Here is a 13,464-nt window from a genome sequence, read left to right on the forward strand (position 1 = left end):
CAGTATATAGAGCAGTGGTGGGCAACCTGCGCCCCGGGAGTAGGAAGCCAACACATGCACCCATTGTCACACAAGGTCAATGTAGCATCTTTATGGCTATGCAGGTAACATCATTGTGAGTGCACTCCTGCTCCCATTCCATGTAGAGAACTCCCATTGGCTTCAGTGGGAATTCTCTGTGTGGATGGCTATCCAGTCAGATCCTATAAGATGTTAAAGATGGCACTAGAATACCCTTCCATGGGTGGATGCCTCTAGATGTATTCCTAACCTGTCCTAGGTTTCCCTCCTACCTAAAGGAACGTCCCATCTGAAGTTGTGAAGCTAATGGGAATGTTTTCACTGATTTCCAAAGGCTTTGGATCAGGGCTGTATTCACTTGAACATGGGGGAGCTGGTGAAATCTTTTAGCTTTGTAATTATTTATAAGGTGGTGTGATAGGATTTGCATTCAACACATGCATCTAAAATTAGTACAACCAGGCCCTCAAATAGTTTTACAATCTATTCAAATCAAAATGTCTGTAGTGATAAAAATACAACAAAAATAAATTATGGAGTACATCTAAAGGTGATGGAAGAATAAATCTCTCAATGTTACATAATTTAATGGTTGGTTTTTGACTCTCCTTAGAGGGTGACTAAGTACGGTATCCCTAAATTTAGAGAACACAACTCCTTTAATAAAATTATGCCATTCAATCTGAATTTACTCAGCTAGACCTGATTTCCTAGAGTCCTGTCATGACATTAGTTAAGTTAATTTGTTTGAAAGTTTCAGTAGCAATACTGTGTGTGTCTGTGTGTGTGTGTGTGTACACACGCTGCCAAGTTAGAAATTGAATCATTCCAGATTTACTTATATTCCCTATGAACCTAATCCTGTAAACAAAATACTATGTTTAATGAATCAAGAATGATTAGGTTGAATGTTTATTTTGCCTCTTTAAACCAGAATCATCTTTTATCATAGTATCCAAAACCCAACCAGAAAAATCACATCAATTTAAGTAAAGGATAGCAGTTGACAAGAACATGTGAGGAACGGGAGGTTGAGGGGGGGCGGGAGAAATAAACATGGGGAAATAGTTTTACTTTGTGTAATGACACATCCACTCCCAGTCTTTATTCAACCCTAATTTAATGGTGTCCTGTTTGAAAATTAATTCCCATTCATCAGTCTCTCGCTGGAGTCTGTTTTTGAAGGTTTTTTTGTTGAAGAATTGTGACTTTTAGGTCTGTAATTGAGTGACCAGAGAGATTGAAGTGTTCTCCAACTGGTTTTTGAATGTTATAATTCTTGACGTCTGATTTGTGTCCATTTATTCTTTTACGTAGAGACTGTCTGGTTTGGCCAATATACATTGCAGAAGGGCATTGCTGGCACATGATGGCATATATCACATTGGTAGATGTGCAGGTGAACGAGCCTCTGATAGTGTGGCTGATGTGATTAGGCCTTCTGATGGTGTCCCTTGAATAGATATGTGGACACAGTTGGCAACGGGCTTTGTTGCAAGGATAGATTCCTGGGTTAGTGTTTTTGTTGTGTGGTGTGTGGTTGCTGGTGAGTATTTGGTTCAGGTTGTGGGGCTGTCTGTAAACAAGGACTGGCCTGTCTCCCAAGATTTGTGAGAGTGATGGGTCGTCCTTCAGGATAGGTTGTAGATCCTTGATGATGCGCTGGAGAGGTTTTAGTTGGGGGCTGAAGGTGACAGCTAGTGGCATTCTGTTATTCTCTTTGTTGGGCCTGTCCTGTAGTAGGTAACTTCTGGGTACTCTCAATTACAGACCTAAAAGTTGCAATTCTTCAACAAAAAACTTCAAAAACAGACTCCAACGAGAGACTGCTGAATGGGAATTAATTTGCTAACTGGACACCATTAAATTAGGCTTGAATAAAGACTGGGAGTGGATGTGTCATTACACAAAGTAAAACGATTTCCCCATGTTTATTTTCCGCCCCCACACGCACACTGTTCCTCACATGTTCTTGTCAACTGCTGGAAATGGCCCACCTTGATTACCACTACAACAGTTTTTTTTTTCTCTCCTGCTGGTAATAGCTCACCTTACCTGATCACTCTTGTTACAGTGTGTATGGTAACATCCATTGTTTCATATCCTCTGTGTATATAAAATCCCCCTACTGTATTTTCCACTGCATGCATCCGATGAAGTGAGCTGTAGCTCATGAAAGCTTATGCTCAAATAAATCTGTTAGCCTCTAAGGTGCCACAAGTCCTCCTTTTCTTTTTGTGGACACAGACTAACATGGCTGCTACTGTGAAACCTCTCATTTATGGGTTTCAGGTCAACGAAATTCAGCTCCTGTACATGAAACTGTCACACACACTCCTGCACTATCACCAGACAACCTACAGTCTCTACAGGGAACTACATTTGCCCTCATGCAGGGTGTTGAGTACAATAAACCTGCTTTATCTCTCATAATTTTTATCTGAACTTCCAGGAACACCACCTCTTTCTCCATTTCAAGGTAATCACAAAGACAGATTAATTATTCTAGCTCTAGGCTTCAGATTTTAAGCATTCCATGGTACAGGATAATTAATGCAGGTGGCATTTACACATTAGAATGTATAAAGGTTTTACCTCTGTCCTCAAGTTACCACCTTGCATATTTGTATGAGTGATATCCCTCTCCTCCATACTGGGTATCCTTCCTCTGTTTAGCCTATTAAAATGACTCTCTTGCTCATTTATTAATGTTCTCTCAGTTAGCCTTCCTTCTCCACCCAGTAGGTTTAACTTTGCGATCTAACACAGGGCTCCAGCAGGGCTTTCTTTTGGCCAGGACACTCCTTCCATCTTTATCTCTTGCCTTTCTGTTTCACTTTCTGTTCACTTTCCCCTTCTTCTTGTGTCCTTTGTTCATCAATTACATTTCTTTCTCTGGAGCAGCCTGATGGGGTCAAGCTGCTAGCAACTCATTCCCAAATACATAGTATCCTGAACACACTTATGGCACTAACTAATGAACTTTACAGACTCAATCCCCTTTGAGTTATTAGAGTAACCTTCACAGAGACCTCACTTAAGCCCTGATCCCACAAAGACTTATACGTATGCTTTATGTGATGTGAGTAATCTCCTGGATTTCAAATAGGACTACTCACAGTGCATAAAGGTAAACAAATGCATAAGTCTTTATGGGATCTGGGCCTTATTTAAATCCTTCCTACTGCTGCTCTTTATTAAGGGTTGATTACTTAGACAGATCTCTTTTTAGGATCTGGACCCATGTGCACACTTTAGTCCTTGCAGAGTCCCATTGTTGGTAACTATTAATCACCACATGTCTCAATTACTGCAATATCCTTCCCTTTGGCTGTGACAAATGCAGCCTTGCCCCTTTAATAGCCATTCCAAATGCTGCAGCCAAGATCGGAGGCAGTCCAAAGGTATCTGAAAATATAACAAGTGGGCAGTGGAGGCTGGCATTGTAAGTGAGTTGCTTTGACCGTGGCACCATTCTCTTTGCATTCCTCCACTGGCTTCCCCTGCTCTATTTCATCATATATAAGTTGCTTGTCTTCACTTTCAAGGCCATTCACATCCTATGCCTCCATCCATCAGTGACAACAATTCAGATATTTCTTGGGGGCTGCAAAGGACAACTTCTGGCCCTTGCTTGTCCTTCTTCCCACAGGAACCCTGGGTCTCCCTCAACTAGAGAGTCTGCTCTCTCTTACCCAGACAGTACATGAGCTGATGCTGCAAGGAGTCAAGAACCATAGGGACCTTGAGAGGTCATCTATTGAAGTCCAGTCCTCTGCACTTATGGTAGGACTAAGTATTCTCTAGACCATCCCTGGCAAGTGTTTGTCTAACCTGCTCTTAATCTTAGATGGAGATTCCATAACCTCCTTAGGCAATTTTTTCCAGTGCTTAACAACCCTGACAGGAAGTTTTTCCTAATGTCCAACCTAAACCTCCCTTGCTACCATTTAAGCCCATTGCTTCTTGTTCTATCCTCAGAGGTTAAGGAGAACAATTTTTCTTCCTCCTCATTGTAACAACTTTTTATGTACTTAAACTGTTCTCATCTCCAAACTAAACAAACCCAACTTTTTTAATCTTTCCTCATAGGTCATGTTTTCTAGACCTTTAATCATTTTTGTTACTCTTCTCTGGACTTTCTCCAATTTGTCCACATATTTCCTGGACTCAATAGTCTAGCTGAGGCCTAATCAACGTGGAATAGAGCAGAAGAATTACTTCTCATGTCTTGCATTAACATTAATGCTAATACATCCCAGAATAATGTTTGGGGTTTTTTTGCAACCGTGTTGCACTGTTCACTCATATTTAGCTTGTGATCCACTGACTCCCCGATCCCTTTCTGCAGTACTCCTTTCTAGGCAGTCATTTCCCATTTTGTATGTGTGCAACTGATTGTTCCTTCCTAAATGGAGTACTTAGCATTTGTTGTTGTTGAATTTCATCCTATTTACTTCAGACCATTTCTCCAGTTTGTCTAGATCATTTTGAATTTTAATCCTAGAATCCAAAGCACTTGCAACCCCTTCCAGTTTATAATCCTCAACAAACTTTATATGTGTACTCTCTATGCCATTATCTAAATCATTGATGAAGATATTGAACAGTACAGACAGTTCTCAGTAGATTCCCCTGTGCTCTGCCATGCAGAAACAGATTCCCTGTGGGTCAGGTCACAACACCCTATCTGTATGGAGAGGCAGCCAGGCCAAATTTCAGTGGTGGTATGACCATGCAGCCAGAGTGATGCCCTGGACCACTAGTCCAAAGGGGTCCTGGTCCATGCCTAGAGCTCCTAGGCATTACCATGGTACAAATAATCTCTGTACTGTTTCAACAATAGGAAGAGAAGATAGGCTAGATGGTAGAGCTCTCATGTACAGAGGAGAACTTGAGTGCAATATGAAGTATATTCTAATTAGCAATAACCTTCAGCTGAAATGTTCAGATTTAAATATAGATCTATCATTTTGCAAAGATGAGTGTTTACATCCAGTGTTTTTAACATAATTCACCATATAGATAGGGTCCATCAGTGATACTCTGATTCACTTCCAGTTCTTGAAGGGAAATTGGACCTGGGATTTCAGTTTGAGCTCCAAATCTGTTTGTAACTGTGATGGGGTTGGGACTCAGCGCCGCAGTGCCTCCTGCTGACTCATCAGGGAATTAGCTCAGTCCAGTGTGGAGCGCCCTCCACTGGTGGTGTCCCATCTGTCTCTCACCCTCTCTTGGCGCCTGGACCTGTGTTGCTCCCTTCTTACAGCATCCTCTTCAAGACACTGCCCTCTGGCAGTGCCCCCTAGTCCTTGCTCACCCCCTTCTTGGGGGGGCAGTTATCAGCAGTCTTTCACTTTGCCCAGCCACAGCAGCCAACCACACCCCAAAGTCTAACCCCTTTTGCCAGGGGTCTGGTGCAGTCCACTATCACCACATCCAATGGCTGGGTGTATGTGCAAGGGGGAGGGGGAACCCAGGCCCGCCCTCTACTCTGAGTCCCAACCCAGTAATCCTTTGGCAGCAGCCTTCCTGCCCTCCTTCTCTCCCCTTGTCCACCTGTCTCCCTGGGTTGCTTCCCCTTTGGCCCGGCCCGGCCCGGCCCGGCCCTTCCCTTGGGGCCTGTAGCCTGACAGATACTGGGCTGAAGTTCCTTCTGCGCCCCGCCCCACAGGAGACAGACCTTCACCCTCTGAAGGCTTGGGAGAGACTGCCTGCTCTGTTCCTGGGCAGCCTTTATATAGGGCTGAGCCTGGCCCTGATTGGCTATCTCTTACTCAGCCTCTGATTGGCTCCCTAGCAGGCCTTCTCTGATTGGCTGCCCACCCGCACAGCCTTTCTGGCCTGCTGGAGCCCCCTCTAGTAGAGGAGTGTGGCAGCCACCCCACTACAGTAATAATCACATATACAGTGAAGAGTAAATCACTGAATAAATTGTCTCAGATGTGAAATAGGAAAATTAAATAATAAGCAAAAAAGTAGCAGCTACCTTGATGATTTAATAGCACTAAGTGGGACTGAGGAAAATTTCCCATCAGAAAGTGGAACTTTCAATAGTTACTTTAAACTAAATACTTCTAGCTTAAAAAAAATCAGTTAACTTAAGAGTTGTAAAATTAACTTTTTTAAAAAATTAGAACTCACTTTGCAACAGTTTTGAAACTTGTAATACTTTCTGGTGGTTATATTTTGTGTTAATTTGATGGAATAAATTGGCCCCCAGAATATCAAAAGTTTGAACAGAACTCTGTCACTGTACAACACTAAATAGTTAAACATAGTTTGGGATTTTGAGTATAGAGACTGTGAGCTGATTAGTCCCATGACAAACACACCATTATCATTACTTTTATCAAAGTTGCAGGGGTAAAAAACAGTTAAAGCCTTTGAATTGTAAAGTATTAAATAAGACTTTCATTTTAACAATATCCCTTATTTCCTTTCTCTTAGTTATAGAGTTTTAATAGGGGAATCCCCCTGTTATGCAGTTCTAGATAGTTAAAGAAGGAAAAGGCAAAAGTTTAAGAAGGGCTGGAGCTGTTTGTGCTGTTGTTAAAGTTGATCCTGTGTTCTTGAGGACAAGACAAACACACACCAAAAGGGAGAGAAAACAGCAAAGATAAAAAATGCAGCTTCTGTCTCTGCTTCTGACAGTTAGGTCTGGTCTACAGAAGACCCCAGCTTCATTGCTCAAGGGTGTGAAAAATCCACACCCCTGAATGACTTAGTTAAGCCAACATAACCCCCTGTGTAGACAGTGCTAGGTAGATAGGAAAATTCTTCTGTTGATCGAGCAACCACCTTTTGAGGAGGTGGTTTACCTATGTTTATAGGAGAACCCTCCCCATTTATGTAGGTAGCAGCTATACTGAAGTGCCACATTGGCTCAGCTGCAACCCTGCAGCTGTGCTGCTGTAGCATTTCAAGTGTAGACAAGCCCTAACTTGCAACCTCACTTCTGGAGAAACACAGGCATAGCACATGTTCTTATCAGTCACCCTGAGACCTGGCTCACTTGTATTATATTGACCTCTTTCTGGTCAAAGGCCCACAGTGGTGTTGCAGAAGATGTATTATTTGTCTGCTGAGCCAGACTACTTAAAGAGAAGGCAAAAGGAGGGAGAGAAAAAAAGAAGAAATAAGGTCAGGAAGAAAGTGTCAGTCCCCACTTGAGGCAATCAGCAGTCCTGTCTCCTAAAGGCTATACATTAACTCCTCACTTAACGTCCTCCCGCTTAACATTGTTTCAAAGTTGTCGCTGCTCAGTTAGGGAACATGCTCGTTTAAAGTTGTGCAGTGCTCCCTTATAACATTGTTTGGCTGCCTGCTCTGTCCACTGCTTGTAAGATTTTGTGGAAGAGCAGAGACTTTACAAGGGAGCATTGCACAAGTTCCTCTTCTCTGCCTCTTTCCCCTCCCTCCCAGCACTTTCCCCACCACCAAAGAGCTGTTTGTGGCACTTACGACTTTCTAAGAGGGAGGGGGAGGAGCGGGGAAACACTGCATCTCCACTCTTCCCCCTCCCTCCCAGAAAATCCTAAGCACTGCCAAACAGCTGTTTGGCAGCAGGGAAGCGCTGGGAGGGAGGGGGAAGAGCAGGGAAACACTGCATCTCCACTCTTCCCCCTCCCTCCCAGAAAATCCTAAGCACTGCCAAACAGCTTTTTGGCAGCAGGGAAGCGCTGGGAGGGAGGGGGAAGAGCAAGGAAGCACTGCATCTCCACTTCTCCCCCTCCCTCCCAGAAAGTTCTAAGCGCCGCCAAACAGCTGTTTGGCGGCGCTTAGGACTTTCGGGGCGGGGGGAGGAAAAGCCAGGAGGATGCAGTGTGCTCCAGAGAGGAGGTGGAGTGGGGGTGGGAAGAGGTGGACCTGGAGTGGAGCCGGGACAGGAAGAGGTGGGCCTGGAGCATCCCCTGGCAAATCAGCACCTGTTCTTCTCCGGGTAAGCTGCCACTGCTGCTGCAAAGGTGCTTCCTAGCATCCTTGCCTGCAGCAGGCTGTGCCTGTGTGGGGTAAGCGGGGGCACTTTCCAACCAGAGTACAGTACATATGGCTTTTGTCTTCCCCCAAAAAATGTCCTTGGAACCTACCCTCCACATTTACATTAAATCTTATGGGAAAATTTGATTAGTTTAACATCATTTTACTTAAAGTTTCATTTTTCAGGAACAGAACTACAATGTTAAGTGAGGAGTGACTGTATTGGGCCCTGGCCATACGTAGCAATGAAGGGCAACGAGACCTTTCTGGGTATCGGCAAAGCACTTTCTCAGATCTTGGGTCTATTGTTGGGGTAGCTTCCAAGACCTTTTCCACTCAGGTTTGGTCTTGTCACTCAGATTCCTTTATTCGGCATAAAGTTAAGTTGAGTTAATTGGACTCAAGGATAGGGTGTGTGTTTAGAATGTACCACACCTCCAAAGTTACACAGAAAACCTTTTAGATACATTTTCACATTACATTGCATTTACTATACGTTACATCACACATTTTGGGATTGGCTTGGTCACTTTGTAGTTGTGTTCTGCCCATGCACTGTCCATGCATGACTTACTTTTTACCTCATGTTATGTTCCAGGCTTATCTTATCCAGAGAAGGAGCTGTTGTTGTTTGCCTCAAGCTTTATCCCTCCTCCAGGGAGTTAGTGACTGAGAAGGTGGTAGGGATGGGGTAGAAAAAGCTGAAGGATAGATGAATCATAGAATCATAGAATATCAGGGTTGGAAGGGACCCCAGAAGGTCATCTAGTCCAACCCCCTGCTCAAAGCAGGACCAATTCCCAGTTAAATCATCCCAGCCAGGGCTTTGTCAAGCCTGACCTTAAAAACCTCTAAGGAAGGAGATTCTACCACCTCCCTAGGTAACGCATTCCAGTGTTTCACCACCCTCTTAGTGAAAAAGTTTTTCCTAATATCCAATCTAAACCTCCCCCACTGCAACTTGAGACCATTACTCCTCGTTCTGTCATCTGCTACCATTGAGAACAGTCTAGAGCCATCCTCTTTGGAACCCCCTTTCAGGTAGTTGAAAGCAGCTATCAAATCCCCCCTCATTCTTCTCTTCTGCAGACTAAACAATCCCAGCTCCCTCAGCCTCTCCTCATAACCCATGTGTTCCAGTCCCCTAATCATTTTTGTTGCCCTTCGCTGGACTCTCTCCAATTTATCCACATCCTTCTTGAAGTGTGGGGCCCAAAACTGGACACAGTACTCCAGATGAGGCCTCACCAATGTCGAATAGAGGGGAACGATCACGTCCCTCGATCTGCTCGCTATGCCCCTACTTACACATCCCAAAATGCCATTGGCCTTCTTGGCAACAAGGGCACACTGCTGACTCATATCCAGCTTCTCGTCCACTGTCACCCCTAGGTCCTTTTCCGCAGAACTGCTGCCTAGCCATTCGGTCCCTAGTCTGTAGCTGTGCATTGGGTTCTTCCGTCCTAAGTGCAGGACCCTGCACTTATCCTTATTGAACCTCATCGGATTCCTTTTGGCCCAATCTTCCAATTGGTCTAGGTCCTTCTGTATCCTATCCCTCCCCTCCAGCGTATCTACCACTCCTCCCAGTTTAGTATCATCCGCAAATTTGCTGAGAGTGCAATCCACACCATCCTCCAGATCATTTATGAAGATATTGAATAAAACCGGCCCCAGGACCGACCCTTGGGGCACTCCACTTGATACCGGCTGCCAACTAGACATGGAGCCATTGATCACTACCCGTTGAGCCCGACAATCTAGCCAGCTTTCTACCCACCTTATAGTGCATTCATCCAGACCATACTTCCTTAACTTGGTGACAAGAATACTATGGGAGACCGTGTCAAAAGCTTTGCTAAAGTCAAGAAACAATACATCCACTGCTTTCCCTTCATCCACAGAACCAGTAATCTCATCATAAAAGGCGATTAGATTAGTCAGGCATGACCTTCCCTTGGTGAATCCATGCTGGCTGTTCCTGATCACTTTCCTCTCATGCAAGTGCTTCAGGATTGATTCTTTGAGGACCTGCTCCATGATTTTTCCAGGGACTGAGGTGAGGCTGACTGGCCTGTAGTTCCCAGGATCTTCCTTCTTCCCTTTTTAAAAGATTGGCACTACATTAGCCTTTTTCCAGTCATCCGGGACTTCCCCGGTTCACCACGAGTTTTCAAAGATAATGGCCAGTGGCTCTGCAATCACAGCCGCCAATTCCTTCAGCACTCTCGGATGCAACTCGTCCGGCCCCATGGACTTGTGCACGTCCAGCTTTTCTAAATAGTCCCTAACCGCCTCTATCTCCACAGAGGGCTGGCCATCTCTTCCGCATTTTGTGATGCCCAGCGCAGCAGTCTGGGAGCTGACCTTGTTAGTGAAAACAGAGGCAAAAAAAAACAGATGAACAGATGAAGCCATGGCTGACTCCCCAGTTACTGTGCGCTCCCCCCTCCCCCTGACACACAAGCTATCTGAGTTTTCTGGATGTGAGAGGGTCTATGCAACATCTTGGCAAAGACTGTTGCAGCATTTTTCCCACTAGACAAATGAGTGGGCTTCTGGAGGAATTGTGCATCAGAACTATGTCTTGGAGATATAGTTATGCACTGACCCATAATAAGGACTGAGCTTAAAGGTTCAATCTAGCCCTAAATAGACACCTGTAATTTTTTCAGTATTTTTAAACACGATTTTGAATTTTTTCATACATATATTCTCATGCGGTATTCATTGTACAACACAGCCCTTATGTAGTTAAATCAGTATTAAGAAGTCCCCACTGAAGTCAATGAAGGTCCAAGCTAAACATCAGTGGCATGAGATTGCAGTAAGATATTAATGTATAACAATGGGATACAATGGGATCTTATGAGCTGTAACTATCTTCAATCCTTGCAGAAAATGCCAAGGGAAATGATTAAAATTTAATTTGATCTCTATTTTAACAGAATATATATTAGTAATGCCACCTAGCTTTTATATAGGGCTTTTCATCCACAGATCTAAGAGATATCTTAGATCCACAGATCTAAGATAAAGTATCATTATCCCTGCTTATAGATGAAGAAACTGAGGCATAGAGAAGTGAAATAACTTGGCCAAGGTCACACAGCAGATCAGTGGCAGGGCGGGGAAGGAATACTGGGTCTAGATCCACAAAGGAATTTAAGCTTCTAAGTCCAAAATTTAGATCCTCAAACCCCCTGTTCATCTGTTGTTGTCTAACCCTGTGGGTCCCTAAGTTTTTGCTTGAAGTCCCTTAGGTGATGTTGCTGGGCATATTCACAGCCACATCAATTCTGACAGATAACATCAGACAGGCCATACTGGGTCATACCAGTGGTCCATCTAGTATCCTGTCTTTTGACCATGGCTGGTGCCAGATGCTACAGAGGGAATGAACAGAACAGCAATTTCAAATTATCCATCCTCTGTCTAGACCCAGCTTCTGGCAGTCAGAGGTTTAGGGACACCCAGCACATGGGGTTGTGTCCATAACCATGTTGACTAATAGCCACTGATGGATCTATCCTCATGAATTTATCTAATTCCTTTTTGAACCCAGTTATACTTTTGTTCTTCACAACATCCCCTGTAAATGAGTTCCACAGGTCGACTCTGAGTTCTGTTTGTTTTAAACATGCTGCCTGTTAATTTCATAGGGTGACCCCTGGTTCTTGTGTTATGTGAAGGGATAACACTTCCTCCTTTGCTTTCTCCACATCATTCATATCACCCCTTAGTAATCTCTTCTAAACTGAACAGTCCCAGTCTTTTAAATCTCTCCTCATATGGAAGCTGTTTCAGACCCCTAATCACTTTTATTGTCCTTCTCTGCACCTTTTACAATTCCAATATATATGTTTTGAGATGGGGTGACCAGAACTGCATAAAGTATTCAAGGTGTGGGCATACCATGGATTTATATAGTGGCATTAGGATGTGTCTATCTATCCTATTCCTATAATTCTGTTAGCTTTTTTGACTGCCGCTGACTATTGAGCAGATGTTTTCAGATAACTATACGCAATGACTTCAAGATCTTTGACTGATAACAGCTAATTTAGATCCCATATTTTGTATGTATAGTTGGGATTATGGTTTCCAATAGGCATAAATGTGATTATCAACATTGAATTTCATCTGCTGTATTCATTTACAGTCAGCTTTGGCCTTAACTATGTTGAGTAATTTGGTATCCTCTGCAATTTTGCCACCTCAGTGTCTACTCCTTTTACCAAATCATTTATGAATATGTTGAACAGCACAGGTCACAGTACAGATCCTTGGGGGACTCAACTGTTTACCACGCTTTACTGTGAAAACTGACCATTTATTCCTACCCTTTGTTTCCTATCTCATAACCAGTTACTGATCCATGAGAGGACCTTCTCTCTTATCCCATGACCATTTAGTTTGCGTAAGAGCTTTTGGTGAGGGACCTTGTCAAAGGCTTTCTGAAAGTCCAAGTACACTATCAATTCACTTTATAAAAGTTGTGTTGGCTCCTCCCCAACATATTGTGTTCATCTGTGTCTGATAAATCTGTTCTTTACTATAGTTTCAACCAATTTGCCTGGCACTGAAGTTAGGTTTAGTGGACTGTAATTGTTAGGATTGCTTCTGGAGCCTTTTTTAAAAAAAATTAGTGCTATATAAACTATCCTCCAGTCATCTGGTACAGAGGCTGATTAAAAAGATTAGTTACATACCATGGTTAAAGCAGCAAAGAGTCTTGTGGCATCTTATAGACTAACAGACGTATTGGAGCATAAGCTTTCGTGGGTGAATACCCACTTCATCGGATGACATTCACCCACGAAAGCTTATGCTCCAACATGTCTGTTAGTCTATAAGGTGCCACAGGACTCTTAGTCTGGATCTGTAAAAGCAGCAAAAACGGCTACCCCTCTGATACTTGATACCACGGTTAGTAGTTCTGCAATTTCATACATGGGTTTCTCCAGAACTCTTGGGTGATTACCATCTGATCCTGGTGACTTATTACAGTTTAATTTATCTTTTTTTTTCAAAAACCTCCTCTAATGACACCTTAATCTGGGACAGTTTCTCAGATTGGATTTAGACACCTCAGGAGTTAGACACCTAAGGGATATCTCACACAAGACACTGGTGGTGGCAGCAACAACCCTCTTATCAATCGACTTGGCAGAATTTGATTTTTATTTTGTTTGATTTCAGCAGATAGTATTGTTGTTTATTTTTAAGCATTTTTCAAAGTAATATGTTATCACAGCTGTGAAATTATGGGGTTTAAAGCTTTTTTTTAATTTTTATTTCTTTAAATTTTCCACAGAAGTGGAAAATTGGGGGGGGGGAATCAGACAGTAGAGGGTCAGACAATTATTTAATGACAGTACACACTGAGATTCAAAAAGTTAAAGCTTTATAAATTATAATACATTGTCAATATCACATTAAAATATACAAAGTAAATATCCT

This window comes from Lepidochelys olivacea, assembly GCF_965140295.1.
Source record: "Lepidochelys olivacea isolate rLepOli2 genome assembly, chromosome: 3".
In the NCBI taxonomy this organism is placed as follows: domain Eukaryota; kingdom Metazoa; phylum Chordata; order Testudines; family Cheloniidae; genus Lepidochelys; species Lepidochelys olivacea.